This window comes from Orbicella franksi, chromosome 13 (assembly GCF_964199315.1).
Source record: "Orbicella franksi chromosome 13, jaOrbFran1.1, whole genome shotgun sequence".
Taxonomy (NCBI): domain Eukaryota; kingdom Metazoa; phylum Cnidaria; class Anthozoa; order Scleractinia; family Merulinidae; genus Orbicella; species Orbicella franksi.
This window is the reverse complement of record NC_138157.1, coordinates 10,065,352-10,087,974: the sequence shown is the minus strand read 5'-3', so window position 1 is coordinate 10,087,974 and position 22,623 is coordinate 10,065,352. Positions and strand designations below refer to the sequence as shown.

General features: G+C 40.7%; 2 pseudogenes across 1 annotated transcript in view; one reads left to right on the top strand and one right to left on the bottom strand.

The window, feature by feature from the left end:
- The window catches only part of LOC145466076 (uncharacterized), a 55,622-nt pseudogene extending 41,276 nt beyond the window's left edge, over positions 1-14,346 (bottom strand). Inside the window, exon 1 of the transcript XR_014041810.1 lies at positions 14,279-14,346. The product of XR_014041810.1 is annotated as an uncharacterized LOC145466076 (transcript). The remainder of the gene's footprint in view (positions 1-14,278) is intronic.
- LOC145465015 (anoctamin-4-like) lies at positions 50-10,661 on the top strand (annotated as a pseudogene).
- Positions 14,347-22,623: the final 8,277 nt, after the last annotated feature.

Below are 22,623 nucleotides of genomic sequence, written 5' to 3'. Positions count from 1 at the left end.
GCATCAGTACGCTTGGGTGACATATCACCTTAGGGCAGGACAAGTCGGTTCTCATCTAAAATCCAAATATTTTTGGTTTCCTGTCATATTGTTTAATCTTTGACTTATATCTTCCTGTTTTCTACCAGTGTGGCCGTCAAACGTTTTAGAGAACGGAAGGTCTCAGGATGGCGACAACTGTAGACGTCGAAGCCAAACCACTACATAAAACGGAGGATCGAAATTGGACAGACTATGTCCTCGTTTATGAGCAAAGCAAGGTGGAAGACGATGGGAAGGAGGAAGGAGATGGCGTGTGCGAGAAGCCATCAGATCGTCTTGAAGGCATGCGCCAAAAATTTGAAGAAAATCTAGAAAAGGAAGGATTAAAACTCAGGCGGCCGGAAGGTATCGAAGACACAGCCCAGTTGGTAAGTTAAAAGAAAACTATGGATAATTTCTGTGCCATAGGAAAACAGATTTTTGAGAGTTTTCAGTCCTAAATGAATCTGGGGATTTATGTCCTTTTCATTCTTTACCCAATTTGGTAGTTATTTAAGGACGTGGCTTTCTCTGGCTTGGTACAGCTTATACGCATTTTAAGTGAACATTGAATTTTAAACATGTTTTTATTCCCAAAAACTTTGGCAAGCACGTTGATTCTATTAATATATTTTGCCATCTTGCCCTAGGATGTGTCGATACAAGCAGGAAGACAGCTTTTAAAGTCATGCTGCAAAGAAAAGTCTGAGGTACGTCACTCTTCCAAATGCATACCTGGAAAAAATATTATGCTACTCGGAAACAGCAGGGCTAGGGATTCGATGCTATGGCAAATCATTTAAAGCACTGCGATTAGAAATTTCCTCGGTCTGCCAGCCCTCAGTTTACTGATTGAGCAGAAAAGCAGTATCAGATTGGACTGATTTGTCTTCTATTGAGTGCATATACGGATTTAACCCGAAAAACAAACTGATATATCGTAAAATATATTCTCGCGCAAAGAAAGAGCATAGGTTTTATGGCAGCAGAAAGAGGCAGCACTTTCCCTGACTTATTTTCATGTTGTTTTGATGAGATCCTAGTGTGTGGCAGGCGATTCAAATGACCGCAGTACTGAGCACTTCTTAGTTGTTGTGGTAGTGCTGGTTGTGCTTTGCTGAGTGGTTCTAACTTTTGAGTTGATCGGCGAAATCCTTCAGATCGGAAATTAAAGCTAACATGCAGTGATACTTCAGAAAGTTCGGCTTTTGAAGGCGGCTGAAGGTTTTGCTACTTTGGACGAAATGCTAAAGTGTGATCAAATGAATGTACTGAGCCGTAATTGCAACTGGTGTTGTTCATTCAGTGTTTTGAAGAGCTTCTGCAATTTGAGCTTCTGGATTAAATCCTAAGTTGGGATCTTTCTAATAAAAGCTATTAAGCCTTCGAATTAAGCTTTCGAATTTTTGTATCTTTATCATAGTCGTAGCTGTATTCAACAATTAGATTATGAGCTCGAGATTTCTGTCGCTTGACAGCTGATGCATGACGGCGCAGCCCGAATTAGCTATCAAGCTTAGAAATCGAGAAGGAATAATCTAATTGTTTTAGTATAAATTAAATCTACTAGTTGTTCAAAACTAAACAAGGTAAATTATTTAAATCCCCCTCGCAGACACTTCGAAAATGCAAAAAACCGGCCGCCATTTTCTTGACAACAGCTACTCAATATCTACAGATTAGAGAGCGAGTAACGTAGCCAATAAGAGAACGGTATTCTTCATAGACCGCTTGTAGATATAAGCACAAACAAAACTCTCTTCAATTCTACATTCATGAAACTGCCTTTCTCTAATAGCTGAACTGCCGCCAGTTATTTCTTCCATCTGGACACCATGTTTCAACACTTTTGATGTAACATTCAAGAATAAGGCAAAAAAAGGTTTAATTTGCTTTATTTTTAAAAGACTACACGGCCCCGCAAAGACGTATACTATATGTACTGTACACAGATCTCGAAATCTCTGTGAGATATATGTTTAACATTGCTTTTCATATAACTTGCAGTTTTCAATTTTCTTTCCAGGTTACACCACCTAACATCACACGGCATTTCGTTCTTATTCGTGCTTCATTTAAGGCGCTGAAGAAATACGCCGAAGAAATGCGTATCAAACTCCCTTTCAAACAGAATGAAAACACATCTGGCTGCGAGTCAAGAGTAATGTCATTTCTCAAAAAATTAAATCCACTTAGGGTCCATGATCCCATCTTTGAAGAAAGGGAAAACTACTTCTTTGCAAACTTCAGGCAAGATTACTGTTACAAGTTCATCAATTATCAGAACGAAGAGAGGTTCTTTGATAAAGTGGATCGCATCTACATTGTCCAGCATATTTGCTCCAACACTCCTTTCGGAGAAAAAAAGGACGGAGAAGTTGGGCTGAAAAAATTGATATACAATGGTGCTTACAAGGCCGGGTATCCACTTCACGACGATTCTGATGATTCTACTCAGCCCAAGAATGACAGACAACGACTAAAGCTTAACTGGGCCAGATTTGGACGAATTTTTAAGCTCCAGCAATACGCAGCCATCAAGAATTATTTTGGTAGCGAGATTGCCTTTTATTTCGCGTGGGTTGGATTTTACACCGGCATGTTGGTGCCGTTAGCCATTCTTAGTGTGCTCGTATTCCTGTATGGAATCCTTTCCGCTGGCAGCCACATTCCTGTGAAAGATGTTTGCGACCCAACAAACAAGGGGTTGTGGTACATGTGCCCACTGTGCGACAAGAAGTGTAGCTACTGGGACCTAGCTTCCTCCACGTGTCGTTATGCTTACGCCACACACTTCTTTGACAACAGCGGTACGGTTTTTCTGGCCGTCATTGCCTCGATCTGGGCGACGTTGTTTCTCAAGTTCTGGAAGCGTCGTCAGCGGGCACTTTCCCAAACCTGGCACACTAATGCCCTTAAAGAAGAGGAGCCTTTGCGGCCGGAATTCCCAAAAGAAAACCTGAAGGAGAACAAAGTCACCGGAAGGATGGAACCGACCGTGCAGTCTAAGATTCGAAAATGTGGCTGCTTAGCCGGCGTGTTGATCATCGTAATTTTTATGGTGTCTCTGGTGATCGCTGCTGTCGTGGGTGTCGTTGTCTACCGGGCGGCGGTGTTTGCCTCTCTGAGTGGAAGTTCTGATGGCACGGCCCACGCGCAAGCGAGGATTATCACCTCATTCACGGCAGCTTTGCTCAATCTTCTCGCCATAAACGTGATGAAGTTGTTTTACAAGAAACTGGCGGTTTGGCTGACAGATTGGGAGAATCCGCCAACTCTAAATACAAAGACAGCTTCACATGGAAAATGTACCTGTTCCAGTTTGTAAACACCTATTCATCCGTGTTCTACATAGCCTTTTTCAAGTCCGGACACATGATTGGAACCCCCAGCAGATACAAACGGATAGGTGGAAGCTACAGGTTGGACGGATGCAGCGAGCAGGGATGCTTTCTGGAGCTTTGCATTCAGCTGTTTATTCTTATGGTTGGGCAGCAGGCCATCGGGATCATCATGGAAGTGGCCATCCCGTAAGTGATTGTATCACAGTTATTGCACTTTATAAAATTAGACGCAATGGCAAAAGTGAATATAATGGGCTGTTATAATAAGTTCGCCAAAATATAATAATTGCTGCAACGACGGGCGAGCCGAAAGCGAACTAGAAGAGGAGGTTGCTAAGGTCTCTTTGAAAATACCAGACATCATAGTCTGTTACCTTTTGCGTACGTTTCCTCTTTGCAAGAGCCGCATCGCTAGTGCATTTAATCTCTTCCGGTTCTTAGCAATGAAATTCAATTATAAATAAGTGACTTAATACCATCGACTTTGAAAGTGAAGAATGATCATCGCAGTAAATTTTCCAATTTAAGCAACTGGAAAGAGGAAGCCTGAAAAATTTTTCAGGCTTCCTCTTTCCTGTTGCTTAAATTGGAAAATTTACTGCGATGATCATTTTTCACTTTCATCTACAACCGCAGTTCAAATATAAATTATTTCATATATACTTCACATCATTTCACTCCTCATGGGAAGATATGAACTCAATTAATTGACCTCGCTCCCAATGTGTGGCTTCATAGCTCAGTTGGTAGAGCATCGCACCGGTATCGCGGAGGTCACGGGTTCGAATCCCGTTGAAGCCCTGATTTTTTTCAGGCCTCCTCTTTCCAGTTGCTTAAATTGGAAAATTTACTGCGATGATCATTCTTCACTTTCATCTACAACCGCAAGTCAAATATGAATTATTTCATATATACTTCACATCACCATCGACTTTAAAAGCAGTTCCTTGTCATGACCCTAAACAAGCCAAGATAGCTAGATGAAGAACTATTCAGTTTTTCTTGACTTGGAAGTAATCCTTAATGCTATTTCTTCTACCTTAGGTACTGGATGAAGACTCGCAACAAGAAACGTGAAGTCTATGATTTTAATCTAAGCCCAGCTGACGACCATTTCATGTTTTGGGTATATTTGCAGGCTGGTACGATAAAACAAAAACATTAATTTCAATTTCACTTATATCTAAGCTGGAAGAATTTTCCCGCCTACACTTCGGATAAATTGAATTGGATGAAGACTCTCAACACCCATAGCCTACGTGGCAGGCGTAGAAAGGGGAAGGGGAGGAAGGAAAAAAGAGAGAGGGATTGGGGAGATCAGAGAGGAATGCCTGCTGTAAGAAGACCCTTTACTTCATTTCTGCGTTCCCTGACGGAAGCAAATTTCCGATTGCCTGAGAGACAATGAGTAACTTATATATGTAAGTTTCACGATTTCAACAAAAATAACCAAGATGGCAGTGGACGCAAACGTGTTAGCACGTGCTTTGAGAGATTTAAATCTCCTCGGGATGAGAAACATTGTCTGAAACAAGAACAAGAATCAGCCGTAAGAGCTTTCTGAACCGATGGCGATGTCTTCGCGGTTTTGTCCATTAAATATGGGAAGAGTTCCAAGAATTAAATTTATCAAATGTTTGTACTTGCGAAGCTAATTATAAAAGAACATAATGCAGCGATTCTCGTCATAATTGCCATTGAAAAGTATAATGAAAGACCAGCTGCAGGAGATGGAATCAATGTTTTACCCTGCTACTGACTTGTTAGATTTATCTAACAATGAAATTCGCAGATGCGAATACAGAATCATGTATGCAACCTCAAGTAATTAATTTTGAACTCCGTGCTTGTAGCAAAACAATCGTCGCTTGCTTTGCCGGCTCGGATTTGTGTTTAGCGTTCCAAATCGTATTACAAACTAGGCCGTTCAATCTGCTTGTAGAAGTTCCAATTATTTTCGTAGTCCCTATGAAAGTGAAAAAAAAAAAAAGTTTCGTTTACGTACGAGACGGTTGACACTTCTTCTAAGACGCTAAATATGCACTTAAATCACGTTCCTCATTTTTACCTCTGAAACGCTGCTTATTTTCGCCAAAAGTATTTTTTCTTTGATCTACGAATTTCGAGGTTTTAAGGAAGCGTGAAATTGTTTTCATACGTCCAGTAAAAGTTGAATTGGGCTTGTTGCCGTTCTTCCGTTCTTGAAGTCCGCAAGGCGCGAGCTCTACATTCTGATTAGTGAACGCGTGACAATTAATTGACGGTAGACGTGATCGGATTACGAGTAAATCAGTGAGCATAATGCAAAAACCTGGGTTCTTATGGCAGGCGTTCCCTCTTTCCTCTCCCCCAATTCCTTCTCCCTTTTGCTCTCCCTCCCCTTTGCCTTTCTATGCCTGCCACACAGGGTGAACATCCACACCTGTAGCAGCTCCTACTAAGCCTCTACCGTTAGGCTATAAAACAAACTTTAGTCCAATATCAGTAAACACTTGCGCCTAACCCAGACGTTTCCTCGTTTGCCTAGTTTTTTCTGCAAGTGAAGTCATTATAACTCTCTCAAAAGCACTACACGTCATTATACATACATAGGCACTATAAACTCAGAGCATGGTAAATAGCCACAGAGGACTTGTTCTGAGTACAAACACCTGCTTGGGCTCTTTACCTACATTGTTCCTTTACTGACATTGCTCCTCGCCTTCATTCACTTTTCGTTCAACAGTTCTGCAATACGGATTTGCAACAATGTTCGTGGCTGCCTTCCCACTGGGTCCTCTGTTCGCCCTTTTCACCTCTGTCATCCGAATTCGCGTGGATGCCATCAACTTTGTGTCCCATTTCAGGAGACCCGACGTTGCTCACTCCAAGACCATTGGAGTCTGGTATCGTATCCTAAAATGGGTCACTAAAATTTCAGTATTGGTCAACGCCTTTGTGTTGGCGTTCACCTCTGAGTTCATCCCCAAGCTTTTGTACAGATTGAGGTACGCGCCAGACCGAGATTCGCTTGGTGGAGGAACACTTACTGGATACATAAACAACAGCTTATCCACCATTCGTACTGCGGATATTTCCCGCTTTGAAGCAGGTTCAGAACCAGTAGATCCTCATGCCAATTTACCATACAACCATTCTTTTTGCAGGTATGAATTTCATATCTTTTTAAGGCAGTTTTCGGGTTCTCCGTACGCTTTATTCTGGGACTTAAGCTAAACTTAAGTCCCTAACGCCAAAAAATTTTTTTCGCTAAAACGAATCTACTTGTTATTTGAAATAGTTGTGCGAAAACATTTTTGGATTCCGTTAAATCCTCGATTTTCTGTGCCCCGACGAAATCTCGAAAATAGCTCCAAAACACCGCCATTTTGTTTCACGACCGAGTTTGAGGACAATGGGTCCAGCGGCTCTTGTGACGTCTACCCAGGAAGGTTGGATATCTCACGTCCTCTCATTTCCTTCAGGATGGTGCAATACACATTCGAAAAGTGCGCAGAAACGCCTTCCAGAGATGCTATCGGTTGTTGCACCAATAGTCCAGATTTAAAGAAAGATATACTGTACAATTTACTGACGATGATCGGCTAATGGTGCAACAAAGACGTAAACGATGGTTGATTTTGTCGAACCGAAACAAGCGAACTGAATCTGTGAGAACCATTGAAGAACTCGCACTGGAATTTGTTCCGCAGACTTTCGAACGCTATTTCATACATTTTCTGCTTAAAGCTAACCAGCAATTTGTAGAAATACTACCGACAGCCTATATCTTCCAATCCCGCAGTATTTATAACATAAACGGCAAAGTTGTGTGATCCGATCATGATCAAGAAGCGTTATACTGATATGTAAATAGATCGCAACTGTACGCCGCTAACCAACACTTATTTCTCTTTCGATTTAGATGAAAGTCGAAGATTAATCCTTTAGAATTACATGATAACAAAATTGTTAGACTCACAGAGTTTTTCGAAGGTTTGGAAATCAGCAGTGCGACAAAGATTCGTGCAATAGCGTCGAAAATATGACCGCGTAACATTACCTGCGGACCGCTTAGGGAACACATCCTTTTCGCTTATCCGAGGAATTTCGCTTCAAACTTTGAGAACAATTTACATTGGTTATTTGGACTTACGACTTAAAACGTGTGACAATGTGAAATCGGTAATTGTATGATATGTTTCCTTCCGCCTTGCTTCCCGCAGCTTCAAAAATACAGGTCCAAACAATACGATTTTCAATCGATCGAAGCCAATGTTTTGGAGGTCATCAAGTCTCTAAAACTGCGACACGTACGTCGCTCTTATAAACATGAAGCATTCAACTGAAAGAAAAACACAAGCTGGATTTAACAGAACAATCACACCTTGACAAAATACATTCTCGCTAAGGACAAATGTAAACGGGCTATAAACACGAGTGGGAATCTTATGTTTAGTTGACGAAATTACCATCCAAAGCAGTCCTTGAGTTTTCTTTCCTGCTTTTCGTTTTGCCTGCTCCTCCACTTCGTATCTAGCTTTCCATTCCTAATATGCAAGCAGCTCGTCCGCTAAGAAGTCTTCCCCTTCGTCGCTTGAAATATTGTAAATTGCTCTCTCACAGTTGTCGAACGTGCTCGATCGAAGTTTATTTCGGAGTCTTCCGAATCGAAACTTAACTCTGACTCCAGTGACGAAAAAGAAATGATTCTGAGGCAAAACTTGGACGTTTTAGTCCCAAAATACATCGGAACGATTAGTTTCGTGTTCCATTTTCTCGAGCAAATACAGAGAGTTGACTGAGGCGCTATTGTGTTTGGTTCCTGGGTAGACGTCATCAGGTACCGCCGCCCCAGACTCCCTAAAACGCGGTCGTGAAACACTTCAAGCGCGACTTTGAAAGGGCATAGAAAATCGAGGATTCAACCAAATTCAAAAATTTCTTCGCCCAAATGCTTCAAATAAAGTCTAGATTCGTTTTAGCGAAAACAAATTTTGGGGTTAGGTGCACTTTAAAAGGTCAGTTATTTTTCAGCTTGGTCTCAACTTCGAGAGTATCCATGGCTGTGGAAATGCATGCCACTCGGATTCACCATCTTAGATTTTAACATTTCCCAGAAGTTTCAAAAAGAGACTAGAATTGACCAGAATTTTACTGATTGAATAGAATGTTACAGTTCTGCAGGGAAATTAAAACAGTTTTACTTCGGGTAGAAGAGCACAGAACGCGTCATCAGAGTGGAATGACAAAAACAGCCAGTTTAGTCATATTGCATGCATAATTAAATATACCTCCACGACTCACGTATATTTCTTCTTATGTGTGGAAGTGAGGCGGTGTGGAAGAAGTACGGAAGTTTGGAATTGTGGAAGTTTGGAAGTCTGCAAGTCTGCAAGTCTGGAAGTTTGAAACTGTGGAAGTGTGGAAGACTGGAATCACGGAAGTGTGGAAGACTGGAGGTTAGGAAGTATGGAAGAGTGGAAGTGTGGAAGTGTCAAAGGGAGGAAGTATGGAATTGTGGAAGTGTGGAGGAATGGAGGTGTGGAAGTGTGCAAGTGTGCAAGTGTGCAAGTGTGCAAGTGTGCAAGTGTGCAAGTGTGCAAGTGTGCAAGTGTGCAAGTGTGCAAGTGTGCAAGTGTGCAAGTGTGCAAGTGTGCAAGTGTGCAAGTGTGCAAGTGTGCAAGTGTGCAAGTGTGCAAGTGTGCAAGTGTGCAAGTGTGCAAGTGTGCAAGTGTGCAAGTGTGCAAGTGTGCAAGTGTGCAAGTGTGCAAGTGTGCAAGTGTGCAAGTGTGCAAGTGTGCAAGTGTGCAAGTGTGCAAGTGTGCAAGTGTGCGAGTGTGGAAGCGTGGAAGTGTGGAAGTGTGGAAGTTTGAAAGTGTAGGAGTGTGGAAGGGTGGAAGTGCGAAAGACTGGAATTGTGGAAGTGTGGCAGGTTGAAAGTGTTGAGGTCTGTAATTGTGGAAGACTGGAATGGTGGAATTGTGGCTGTGTGGCAGTGTGGAAGTATGGAAATATGGAAGTACGGAAGTGTGGAAGTGTGGAAGTGTGGAAATGTTTAAGTGTGGAAGTGTGGAAGTGTGGAAGTGTGGAAGTGTGGAGGTGTGGAAGTGTGGCAGGTTGGAAGTGTGGAGGTCTGTAATTGTGGAAGACAGGAATGGTGGAATTGTGGCAGTGTAGCAATGTGAAAGTATGGAAATATGGAAATATGGAAGTATGGAAGTGTGGAAGTGTGGAACTGTGGAACTGTGGAACTGTGGAAGCGTGAAAGTGCGGAAGTGTGGAAGTGTGGAAGTGTTGAAGTGTGGATGTGTGGACGTGTGGAGGTGTGAAAGCGTGGAAGTGTGGAAGTGTGGAATGGTGGAAGTGTGGCAGTGTGGAGGTATGGAAGGGTGGAAGTGTGCAAGTGTGGAGGTATGGAAGTGTGGGAGCGTGGAAGTGTGGAAGTGTGGAAGTGTGGAGGAGTAGGAATGTGGAAGTGTGGAAGTTTGGCAGTGTGGAAGTATGGAAGTATGGAGGTATGGAAGTGTGGAAGTGTGGAGGTGTGAAAGCGTGGAAGTGTGGAAGTGTGGAAGTGTGGAATTTTAGAAGTGTAGAAGTGTGGAAGGCTGGAATTGTGGAAGTGTATATGTAAAAGTGTGGGAATGTGTAAGACTGGAATTGTGGAAGACTGGAATCGTGGAAGTGTGGCAGTGTGGAAGTGTGGAATTATGGAAGTGTGGAATTGTGGAAGTGTGGAAGTGTGGAAGTGTGAAGGTGTGGAAGTGTGGAAGATTGGAGGTGTGGAAGTGTGGAAGACTGGAATTGTGGAAGTGTGGAAGACTGGAATTGTGGAAGTGTGTTCGCGTGGAAGTATGGAAGTATGGAAGTGTGGCAGTGAGGAAGTAAGGAGGTGTGGAAGTGTGGAATTGTGCAACGGTGGAAGTGTGGAAGCGTGTAAGTGTGGCAGTATGAAAGTGTGGAGGCTAGTCGGGCCTTGTAGGGCGAAAAAGAGTAATCGCGAGATGGAGGGACAGGCGCCAGCGATATCCTAGTAAAACATACCCGAAGTCATTTCGCCGTATCGTGATCGAATAGTTATGATCTCCTGCATATTTCAGGTATCCTGGCTACCAAGACAACGTTTGGCCATACAACTACTCAAAGCAACACTGGGAGGTGACCACTGCGCGGCTTGCTTTTGTGTTCGTTTTCCAGTTTACAGTGTTCTTAATCACAGACTTCGTCAAGAAGCTCTTCCCAGATGTTCCTAATAATATCGCCGAGAGGGTAAAGAAAGAGGAGGATCAGATTAAGTCTGTCTTTGGGCACAGTTGAGCAATATAAATGGGTCTAGCCTACTTCCGCTTTCGTCATGACCTTGTCTTTATTTAAAGCGAGTGCAGGGAGAACCCATCTTAAACACAACCAGTTTCAATAGTGTCCAAAGACCGTTGTATTTTGAACCAGAGACCGCAATAGAGGTCTGGGGAATTCTGAATATCGTTTTTTTTTTTTTGTATTTTTATTTTTCTCGTTATGGCACCTATTCACTGATAATGAAGACCTCGTCGACGAGTGTTCATGCGTAACCGTCACCAAGTTCAAACGTTGCAGAATTTCATGATATCACTTATCAAATATTACCAGTATATTCAGATCAGTGTGTTTGGAGAAAAACAGTGTTAACACTCGTTCTCTGATTAATCGAAAGCACGATTGAAATTAATCCTAACTTGGAATTATAAGTTATACCTCAAGAACTCTTGCGTTTAGGCGTGGTAGTTTTAGCTTTAATTTCTTAACTTTGACACCGCTTTGCTACTGCACTATCGAGCGTAGCAATAGGGAGCTAGATGTATTCACTTCAGTTTTAAACTAATTCTTGTAAGAAAAACTGGTAACTGGTAGCCTAGAGAGGAATTGACTGAAACTTAACCGTTTGACTGTCGAATTTTCACACAAAAAAAGCCGTCTTTAAACTGTTAAATCAGTTTTTTGGCTGCCATGACGCTAAATATACCTTAGTCTTGCTGAGAGAGCTTTTATTTACCAAAAAGATAGATTTCCCCAAGATTAGGTACCAAAATGTACAATATTTTAATTAGGCGCACGCGCATGAGCCAAAATTTGGACTTTTTTTGCCCTTGCACATTCCGATTTTTTTTTTTTTCTTGCCCCTTTGCTTTCCTTTTTCTGGCCCATTTACTCTCGGTACCTTCTGCGTTTCATTTTCTTTCTCCATGGCTGCCATAAAAAGTTAGGTGTTAATTATGAGCAAAGCCTGGAAATGGGACCTTGTTCAATTATAGGTATAATGGGCCATTTTGACCACTATTTTTGCATCCAAACTGCATGATAACGTTGTTTTTCAATTTGCTATGTCAGAATGCCGTTGCAATTGATGTGCAAAACAGTCAATTGTGCGGATAGATCTATTCTAGCTACTATCTGCTTATCAAGAATATCTGGTGATGTTTAAATTGATGACGTCAAAAATGGTACAAAGAGCACTACCATTGAGGGCGTCTATATACGCCGTTGGCAGTCAAAGGGCTTAAACGGTTAAGAGTTTAATTACGAAAGTGGGTTTTGTAACAAGTAAGTTTAACATTTCCACCTTGGTTTCCTTTCAGGGTAGCGAACCATGGCGCATGTTGTCCCATTCACAAGTATAGCGTTCAAGTGTGGAGTGATTGGCAACTAAACTTAAGATTCCTCACCTGATCTTTGTTAGTTAAGCAGGTAGCGTTTTCTCCGTATTTCATTCAGAGAAATGAGGCAATTCAGAGAAAATTCAATTTTGCTTGGCAAACATAAAATGCTACTACTGCAAACTTAAGACACTAGCTGTCACATTCAGATTACGGAGTTGTCCCTTATTTTTGTTAGTGTTTCATTTTGCTCGCTTTACTCTCCCAAGAAAGCAAGGGACTGCTCGCAGTTTAGTCACAATCAGCAAAATTAGGAAATCAGCGTGGAAAATGTTGACATTGAATACGCTATTCTGGCTCAACCGGTTTTTTGTGTGGATTTGTATGCCGTTATGGTGCCTTGTCATATACCCAAGTATAATTGTGTGTATTTTCAGTAAATATTGCTTGATCCCATGACCAACACTGAGTGCAAATAACGGGCGTGTTTGAATAAAGTGTGCTTTCTCGTGCGATGCGTTCGACAAGGGTTTGTTTACTAAGGCAGAAGAGGACATCTGGCCATGGACGAGACTATGACAGTAACAATTAATCAAAGCATCTGCGCCTGTGTTTCGTCAGATCAACGCTGATGTCGATGGCAAGGGTTATTTGATTTATGGCTCATGACCAAAACTAAATGTTGCATTCAAAATTTGTTCAGAGACAATTGATAGCTTGTATACCAGCTCAGCTCGTAAGAAAATAACTTTACTTCTTTACCAGGACAAGGGATGATCGGTGAATGTTGATATATTCTGCACCCAAAATATTGTTTGTAATCAGAAGCCATAATCGGGGACGGAGACCGTAAGTCTTGGGATCCGCGCGCACCTATGATATGGGACAATTTTTCTATTTTTAGAACAAATTGCGCCATCCTGACGTCATATATCCGCGCGGATCCACGCACATGTCTGGGGCTCTCGCGTGGATGTTGTCACGTTGCGTGATCAAATGGTGAGAGCTACGAGATTCTCTTGCAGATTTTTCGCAGCGATGGCGGGGAATAAGGCAAGGAATAAGATCCAGGGCTCTTATACTCTGAGCTAATGGAAAAGGTGAGTTTTTCAGGGTCGAATTCAATTTCGCGCTGTGAATGAATATTAAATATATGCTCGCGCTAGTTGACCGCGTAAGCTTTTGCGTTTGTTCTGTAAAGAAAAGTTATGAAAGAAAACTCTTTACTCTGGTATCGAGCTAATTTGAGAGTTTCTCAAACAATGCTTAATCATAACCAAAACCTGTTTTCGATAGTTTCTTAATGTTTCTGTTTGTTTGGCGAGTTTGCAAAAGTTTTTGAGTAGCTTAAAGAAAGCGTCATCGTAATTTTGCGGATTATTTCTCCTGTATTCACATATTTTCAGCTAAGCTTTTAATATGTTCTCAAACATTTATCAACCTTATACGTATTTAAAAACTAGAGATATTATATCATGTGGACAGCCCCAATACTAGAAATAGCGCGCGCTTACGGTCTCCGTCCCCGATTATGGCTCCTGTTGTAATAGCAAAATGCGTTATTCAAAACACCTTCATAGGTGGCGCAGACTATAGTAATTTTGAGGTTATAGAGGCAATTAGTTTTTAAATAGATTAGATCGACTCGTAACGTTATCTTTACAGATTTATTTGTCATTTCACACGAGACTAGATCTAGTTCAGTTTGTCAGTATTCTTTGACAGAAAAAGAACCAGGAAACTTTGATGTCCAAACAGTCATCCAAAAAATAAACCGTAAAATAAACGAACGTTCCATTTTTTTTAGTCCAATTTACAACTGGTAGAAAAGAAAATTTTCCCGTTAAAGGACTGTTGGATAAAAAGTCGTACATTTCTACCGTAGTGTTAACAAATAAAATAAGCTTACGTCTTTGAGTGTCTGGAACGGCAATAATAAAATCTGCTCGGCAAAATGACATTTTACGTTGGGTTTGAACAGATGTGCAACGCTCCGTCTGTAATCGAATCGAAAAACCCCGATTTTGGTTGACGATTGTGTTAAATGAAGCAGTGTATAGCGGTAGAGAGTTAACTAAGTACATCCTAAAATAAAAGCTCCCGTTCCTTTCATGAAAGATTTCGAGTTTTCTTCAAGGTTGCAAAAGAACTAGGAAATAATTTTGAAAAAACGAAAAGAAATGTCCTTCTTCCGATAGAAGAATCCTATTAAAATAGTCCTACTGAGGGACAATATTCAACGATTATTTATTGTGAATGATTTTTCTTTCTAAATAAAAAAGATAATATTTTTAGACTTACCTCTCACTGCTAAAGTGATATTTCCGAGAATTGCCAAAAGCAGCAAAACTGAAGGTGAAGGTGGAAGACACATTCCCAAGCGCATCTTTGCGAGTCTGGAGGTACACTGTTCTTCGAGTCTATCAGGAGCTTATTTTATCAAACCTTTTAACTGGTATCATACGTCCATTATCAGACTACTATCTTTCTTGAAGAATGCATTGTTTTCAGCTAAAATTACTTTGATAAAGTCAGGCAATGCATGATCGGGAGCAGAAATAACAGCGCAACGCTAAATTATCGAGTCTGAACACTCTACTGAATTGACAACCCCAAAGTTTTCTTCTTTTAATTTCTCTTCAATGATTTCTTCTTTTCTCATGATCTTCCCACTTCTCCTTTCATCAAATTATTTTTATATGCTACATCTTTCTTTTAAGTTCTTAGTTGTACATAATCACTGCTACATGTTAAAATTTAAGATCTTAATTGCACTTTACTCTTTAAGAGGTTGTCTCTGTAAAAACCGACCACTGATTTTACTTCGAAAATTCGATTTTTCTCATAAGGTGGGATTTCGAAGCCATTACCTAGTCAATCACTAAAATGAGTTTTATTTGATTAAATATTCTAATTGAGGTTTTCTAGGATTGACTGAAGTTCGTTCCGCTCGACACAAGCTGCATGCCTGCCGAAACTGGAAAAATAGTACATATTGCACATATGGTTGAAAAAAAGAATTGGGACTTTTGAACGAATATTATTTTTTTAGAGCGCTATTTTTTTAGAGTGCTATTTTTCCAGTTTCGGCACGCATGCAGCTTGTGTCGAGCGGAACGAACTTCAATCAATCCTAGAAAACCTCAATTAGAATTTTTAATCAAATAAAACTCATTTTAGTGATTGACTAGGTAAGGGCTTCGAAATCCCAGCTTGAGGGAAAAATCGAATTTTCGAAGTAAAATTAGTGGTCGGTTTTTACAGAGACAGCCTCTTAATTTCTAATCCAGCTAATGGACTTTCACATCTGGCATTCACATCGTTCCGATTACCAACCATTTCCAAGTCCACAGGAGCAGTTTTTACTTACGAGTCTAACTTGTTTTTGCAAAACATTAATCGATACTATTAAACATAGCAATTGTTGATATCTTGTACCAGAGAGAAATCTAAATGAACGTACAACGAAATGACGATCTTACAAACTTTCGGCTGCCATGAACAAACTGTGAACAATAAAGAACAACGCCTTGTTTGACATAAATTCTTGAAAGGATTAATAACATAAATACTTCAATCCAAATTTTAGGGAAAACAACTGATTGCATGATTAAAGAAGTTTTAAAATTAAGAGAAACTATTTCGTGAGACTGACAGGATAAATGTCAAGGTAGAGACAAACAGAAAAAGAGAAAGCTTTCAACTAAGAGTTTTCCCAGAACAGTACCACACAAATCGTGCTGCTATCCTAAAAAACAGCTGTCCTAAACGAAACAACGTGAGAAATTAAAAAGGAGATTTTTAAAAGGCTACCGCAATTTTTCAACTGATGCAGTAGTCTTACATTTTGGGGTATGAGGTATCGTTGTAGTTATAACTTGAACATAGAAGCAGTCAGATCTACAATACCAGCGTTAGGTTTAACTAGTACGTTGGACAAAACTGTTCTGGATCGACGTTTTACAAGAAAACGTTAAAACAAACAGACACAAACAATTTTGAGGAAGTTGTCTTAAACTTTATTATTAAAATTGCACACTTATATGAATCATGCAAGAACGGCTTGCGTTACAGCTTGCCCAAATTTGGTAACTGAAGCACAAAATTATGCAAAATCACGTGATTTCTAAGAAAAAAAGAGTCGCGTTTGAAGTAATTACTGAACTGGCAAAGCCGTACACAGTTGCACTATTTATGTAACCGTATTGTTACGTACGAGGTGGCCTCAACTAAAAGCCTGATGGTTTCTAGAGGTCACCTCGCCTCACATTAAAATATTTATAAATACTGTACATTAAGTAAAAAGGCAAATAAAACAGAAACGTTCGGAAGTGTGTTGTGCGAAGAACATCGTTACGTGTTGGTGAGTTTGTTTTGTCGAGAATTTGACAAGAAAGCATGAGAAAGACTTAGAACTTATTTGGCCATTGAAATACTATCGTCAGAAATTGATCTTCCTCAAAGTCTTTAAACTGCTCTTGCCACTTGATCAGGCTTCCAGCTGTTTTGACGGATTGATTGTTTATTACGTCCCAGGGACGGGAGGGCGGCGGAGAGAGAGCTGGTTTCGGAGGGGGGTACAATTTTAAAATAAGCACCTTTTCGGGGGGTAAATTGTTTATTAGTAAGAAACGTGAAGGGGGTCAAATTTCATGACACAGCAACCGCAGTCTAAATGGTTTTATAACTGAATCCAGCAAATAAAGGAAAATTTCTCGCTAGCAGTTTTTGAAGCGAGATTAGGGAACAAATATTGCCCGCATCATGACGAGCCCACTGTATCAGATGATCAGTATAACAACCACCCAAGTCCCGTTTTCGCGGCAGCCCCCGGCTGCCCGCGCCAGCACTTTTAGAGATGTATGTACGCGAGTAACGAGATGTTTTCGTTAAGTTATTTATACATGAAAAAATAATTTCCACCTTGATTTTGGTCTTAAAAGGTTCTGATATTTCCTTTTTAGACGTAGAGAGAACAACTGTCACAGGTAGTTCTGAAGGATGGAATGACACAGACCTTCGTGGCTCCCAAACAAACTCGTAGGCTATCGCGACACAAAGTTTTCCAACAATCTTTTGAAAGAATTTTATTCATATATGCTGGTTTGCTGTTCCAAGCAAAACACTTTTTGGCAGGTACTTTACACAGGAAAAATTAAGGCCATGGGAATTTTTTAAAAAGAAAGGAAAAAATTGAAAAAGTTATCTTTTTCTAGGATCGGAAAATATGACAGGCGTTGGTAATCGGCTGGAAGAAGGCTACATCCCTCGCTCTAATGATGGGAATGTTTTAGCTGGTGTGGTTGAAAAAATACTTCACTTGTTAGATCACTGAGTAGAAAGCCTAATTAATGAAATAAAGCCACATGATCAATCATTGTTTATATATAAATGGCAGAAACGTTAAGCATGAGTGGCGAATGTTTCATCACATCAGCAATGTCAAACTGAATCACCATCAGATATAAGTAACGAAATGTCCTCGTTGCTATCAAAAGTTGAACAAGCGGCTGAGAAGTTAACAGGATTTTAAAAAAATAAAAGTGAGGATAGGAATTCTGCTTCCAAAAACAGGAAAAATGTTACGGAAGAGGGGGCGGGGAGGTGGGGAGTACATTTTTATAACTAAGAATTGGGACGCCGGGTATAATTTTTATCTGAAAATATTTGGAGGGGGGAGAGGGGGGGGGGTCAGTTTTGAAACACTACACTTTTTTTGAAAACCACCGCCCTCCCCTGGGACATAATAAACGATCGGGTCCCTGAAGATGACTTGTAGCTCGCGCTTCGTACAAGCCACAATTGCACAAAATGATGCCGTGTTAAAGCGTTGTCGGCTAAGAACTTCAGACACTGCTATTTGTGCTTCTAGGAAAGTGTCTGGACGTGTTTCTGGGCTCATCTACCAGGAGCTTGCCATTTTCTTGCAATTTTTGCACGACAGCTTGAAAGAACTTAGTTTGGTTTGTCTTGTGGCCCTTCGGTGGTACTAGTAGTACAACTTGAATCTTGATTCTCGAAACTCCTGATGTATCTCAGGATTATAATACTGTTTAGATGGATTATCGCTCCTTCCTCATGCTATCTCGTCGAATTCATGAAAAAAATCTACAAACATGTAACGATAACGATGTTCTTCGCAAAACAGCACTGGTCTAACACTACGATTTCGAGGTAAACTGTAACTATTTTTTTTTTCAGAAATCGCGTAATTTTCTGTGCTTTTGTGACTCAGTCCACAAATTTAAATGCGCTATAACGCAAGTCTTCCTCGCTTAATCTACATGAAAATAACCTTCCATGTATGGAATTTAATAAGGTTTAAGAAAATTACAAAATTATTTCCATCGCTCCGCTTGTTTTGTTTTGTAAAACATCGATCTAGAACAGTGTTGTAATAAGAATTATAAAAATTAAGAAAGTTATTTTAATCCTTCTTAACAGCATTTGTGCAATTAATGCTACAAAGAGACTACTTTCGTGGCAAGAGGTTACGTAGTTATAACAACCACTGACCTGGGAGCCCAAACTAAAATCTACCTCGACATAACCAATCAGGTTGCCTTCAAGCGACTGATGCATGATGTCGAGTGCGAGACAGATCAATTACATATGTATTTTCCGCTGTTATTCCAAGTAATTAGTCGCAGTTGTTTTCGTCTCACACCTTCCGCACCCACTATTGTGCATTCTGTTTTGCATGGATGTCCTGACTGGCCAGTTATTAGTATTTATACTCTCCGCTGTCTCTTGAGTACCATTCACGCTCGCGGTTCATACAGTTTATTCATCTTTCTGGTTTGTGTTTTCCTATTCGTGTGATGCCCAACGACCAAAAAGAGAGCGAAGGTTCGTCCGTTCCGGCTGAAGTAGGCCAAACGTCTTCAGGTGATAGTGGAGGCAACTCAGCAGCCGTTGATCAAGTCTTTTCCATGTTTAAGGATTTTCTTGAGAAAAAATTAGAAGATAAAGGAAAGCAAATCGAACAAAGGAGCAAGATAGATAAAGAAGTTGTACAGCTAAAGTTCAAAGGTAACCAGAAACAATTTGAGCTTAATGCCGAATTAGATGCCATTTTTGAAAGCATTGAAACCGAAAGTGAAAGCATCGAGCCAAATTTATCGCAGATCAAGAAACTTTCCCAAGAAGGCAGGTAACGTATTCGAAAGCGACAGAAGCTGATAAAATCGCTGATAAAAGTAGGGACGGCTGGCAGGTTGTAGTCGAGTACGAGTCGGACGAGCTTGCATCCGGCTCCGAAGATGAAAAGCGTCTTAAGAAGGCAAGAGAAGCGGCGAGCCGCAAGAGGCGTCAAAAGGAACAACTCTCCAGTGATCGTGGAAAGAAACCAAGAATTGCTTTGGGCGCTGATAATCAGCTTTTTCGTAGTAAGAAAAAGAGCCCCCTCTTTACTTTGTATATTCATATGTGTTTTGGATCCGCTTGCGCATCCTACCATATTTCTCGTGTGATTTGTTTGTATTACGGGAATTTAAGGGTAAAATGATTTACGTTCGTTTGAGCGAAGCGAATTAGAACGTAAATGTATTTTCCGCTGTTATTCCAAGTAATTAGTCGCAGTTGTTTTCGTCTCACACCTGCCGCACCCACTATTGTGCATTCTGTTTTGCATGGATTGGGCAGTTATTAGTATTTATACTCTCCGCTGTCTCTTGAGTACCATTCGCGCTCGCGGTTCCATACAGTTTATTCATCTTTCTGGTTTACACCCCCCCCCCCACCCCCCCCCCCTTTTACTACAGGTTTCGTCATTGCTTTTATCTTTCAGGCCGTAGAGACGCTTCTGGCGACTTCTTTCGCTGTTTCAAATGCGGCAAATTTGGACACTGGGCCAAGGACTGTAGATCCATGTTCTGGCCGGGAAGTTACCAGTCCCCTAGCTACAATTCTTGCCCTGGAATCTCCTACAACAAGCCAACCGCAGGCCAATCAACTCAACCAAAGCAATGAAGATGACCTGGCGCAGGTAGATCAAATTACACAGAATTACGAACTTGAAAGCGGACATTCATTAAGTGTTAAGGGTAATTTGAAGAATAATTTAGGTTTCTGGAGATCTATAGGTGCTCCGGATTTTATTTTGTCTATTATTGAAAACGGCTACAGGCTGCCGTTCATCAGTTTTCCGTTGGCCGTAAAGCTAAGAAATAATAAGTCAGCTCGACTTCATGCTGATTTTGTGGACCAAGCTGTTCTTGAGCTTGTTAACTCTGGTCGGGTGCGTATGGTTAATGAGCAGCCTTTTTTTGTAAATCCCTTGTCAGTTTCTATACAGCCATGCGGTAAAAAGAGGTTAATTCTTGATTTGCGCCATGTCAATAAGTCATTAATTAAGCAAAGCGTTAAGTATGAGGACTGGAAAATTGCTATGGCTTATTTTGCGAAAGACGCGTACATGTTTTCCTTTGATTTAAAAAGCGGTTATCACCATATCGACATTGCGCAAGAGCACCAAACTTTTCTGGGATTTTCATGGCGGGCGTCTGATTCCATTAATGAAGTATTTTATGTTTTCACTGTGCTCCCGTTCGGTCTTTCCTCTGCCCCTTACGTTTTCACAAAGGTTTTGAAGCCTTTAGAAAAGTGTTGGAGAATACAGGGTCTTTGTATAGCCATCTTCTTGGACGATGGTTGGGCGATTGTTCAGGATAGAGAAAGTTGTCGCACTAAGGCCCTAGCTGTAAGTGGGGATTTGTATAACGCGGGCTTTGTCGTTAACGAAGACAAATCGGTATTGGAATCCACCCAAGTATTGGACTGGTTGGGTATAACCTGGAATTCTGCACTGGGTACTTTAAAAATTGTAGAAAGAAGAATTCTTAAGGTCATCAATACAATTGATCATATTATTGAAGCCGATTTCAAAGTGTCTGTCAGAGAGTTGGCCTCCTTCACAGGTCAAATTATTTCCACCGGGCCTGTAGTTGGTAACATTGGCAGGATAATGACCAGACATTGTGTCTTGTCCACCTTGTGCAAAGATAACTGGGATTCTAAATTCCGTCTCGACGATTACTGCAAGGAAGAACTGTATTTTTGGAAGGAAAATATGGTTAATATCAACTCTAGGTATTGCTTTGTAAGTAAAGATCCTAGTTATTTTGTATATTCGGATGCCAGTGCTACCGGAGGTGGAGCAATTATTGACTTTAACAATGATTTTGTGTGCCACAAAATGTGGTCGGAGAACGAGAGAGTTCAAAGTTCAACGTGGAGGGAGTTGTCTGTTATTGAGTTTTCATTGCAATCATTTGCCTCAGTGTTGGAAGGATCACACGTTAAGTGGTTTACTGATAGCCAAGCAGCTGCTAAGATTGTTGAAGTGGGCAGCATGAAATTAGGTTTGCATAAGATGGCCCGAAGGATTTTTGATATTTGTATTCGATCGGGGATTCATTTAGAAGTGCAATGGATCCCTCGCACTTCGAATCAGCAAGCTGATTATATAAGTCGTTTAATTGATACCGATGATTGGCAAATTACTGAAGAATTTTTTCTTTTTCTTGATGGCCGGTGGGGCCCGCATAGTGTTGATTGTTTTGCCAATTATTATAATCACAAGCTCCCCAAATATTTTTCGAGGTTTTGGAACCCCAATACTTCGGGTGTTGATTTTTTCTTTCAGTCTCTTCGAGGAGAAAATTGCCTAGTAGTCCCTCCAGTTGGTATCGTCCCACGCATATTGCATTATTTGAAATCTCAGCGGGCCGTTGGTACGCTCGTTGTACCTCTTTGGCCTTCGGCTCATTTTTGGCCTTTAATTACACACAAGTATAGTAGTTGTCTTGTGGCTCACAGTATTTACATCGGGAATGAGGTTCTGACCCGCGGAAGAAACCTTAATTCGCTCTTAGGGTCTGGTCTTTTCACAGGAAATATTATTGCCTTTAGATTGAAATTTACTGAGTAATTTATTGGACGGTGTGTCCATTAGCCTAATGATTATTTACATTTGGTGGCGCTGGCCAAAGCAATATGTTGATTATCTATGTGGCACTGGCCTAATTAATAGTCTGTCATTTCATGTGGCGCTGTCTTAAACAGCGTATAGTTGATTTATGTGGCGCTGGCCCAATCAATGGTTTTTGATTTACGGGGCACTGGTCCATCCAATAGTCTATCGTCTTATGTGGCACTGGCCCCAACAATGATCAATTTTATACGGCTCTTTTTTTTTTTTTTTGTTCTTTTATTATATATGTTTTGTTCTTGTCTTTCCAGGTAATCTTATCAAGTAATTCCTGGAAAGTTTTTCAACAATTTTCTTCCGTCAACGTTTATGAGGTTTTAGAAGTTATGTTGAAGTCCAGGGCGGATACAACTACTAAAGCCTACGTTCGCGTTATTAGAAAGTTCTTGGAGTGGTCTAAAAGTAGACATTTCAACATGCAGTTACCTTTTCCCCTTAGTGTTGTTTCTCTATATTTATTTGAAGTTCAGCAGTCTTGCACCTCTAGTTCCTCAGTAATTTTAGCCCATGCTGCCCTTAAATGGTTACATTCTTTTGTCCCTAGTTTGGATCGTAATCCTTTGGATAGTGAATTTTGCAGGAATATTATCGAATCTGCTAAACGCCAGAAATCACAGCCAGTTATGAAAAAGAAGCCTATTAACACAGACATCAC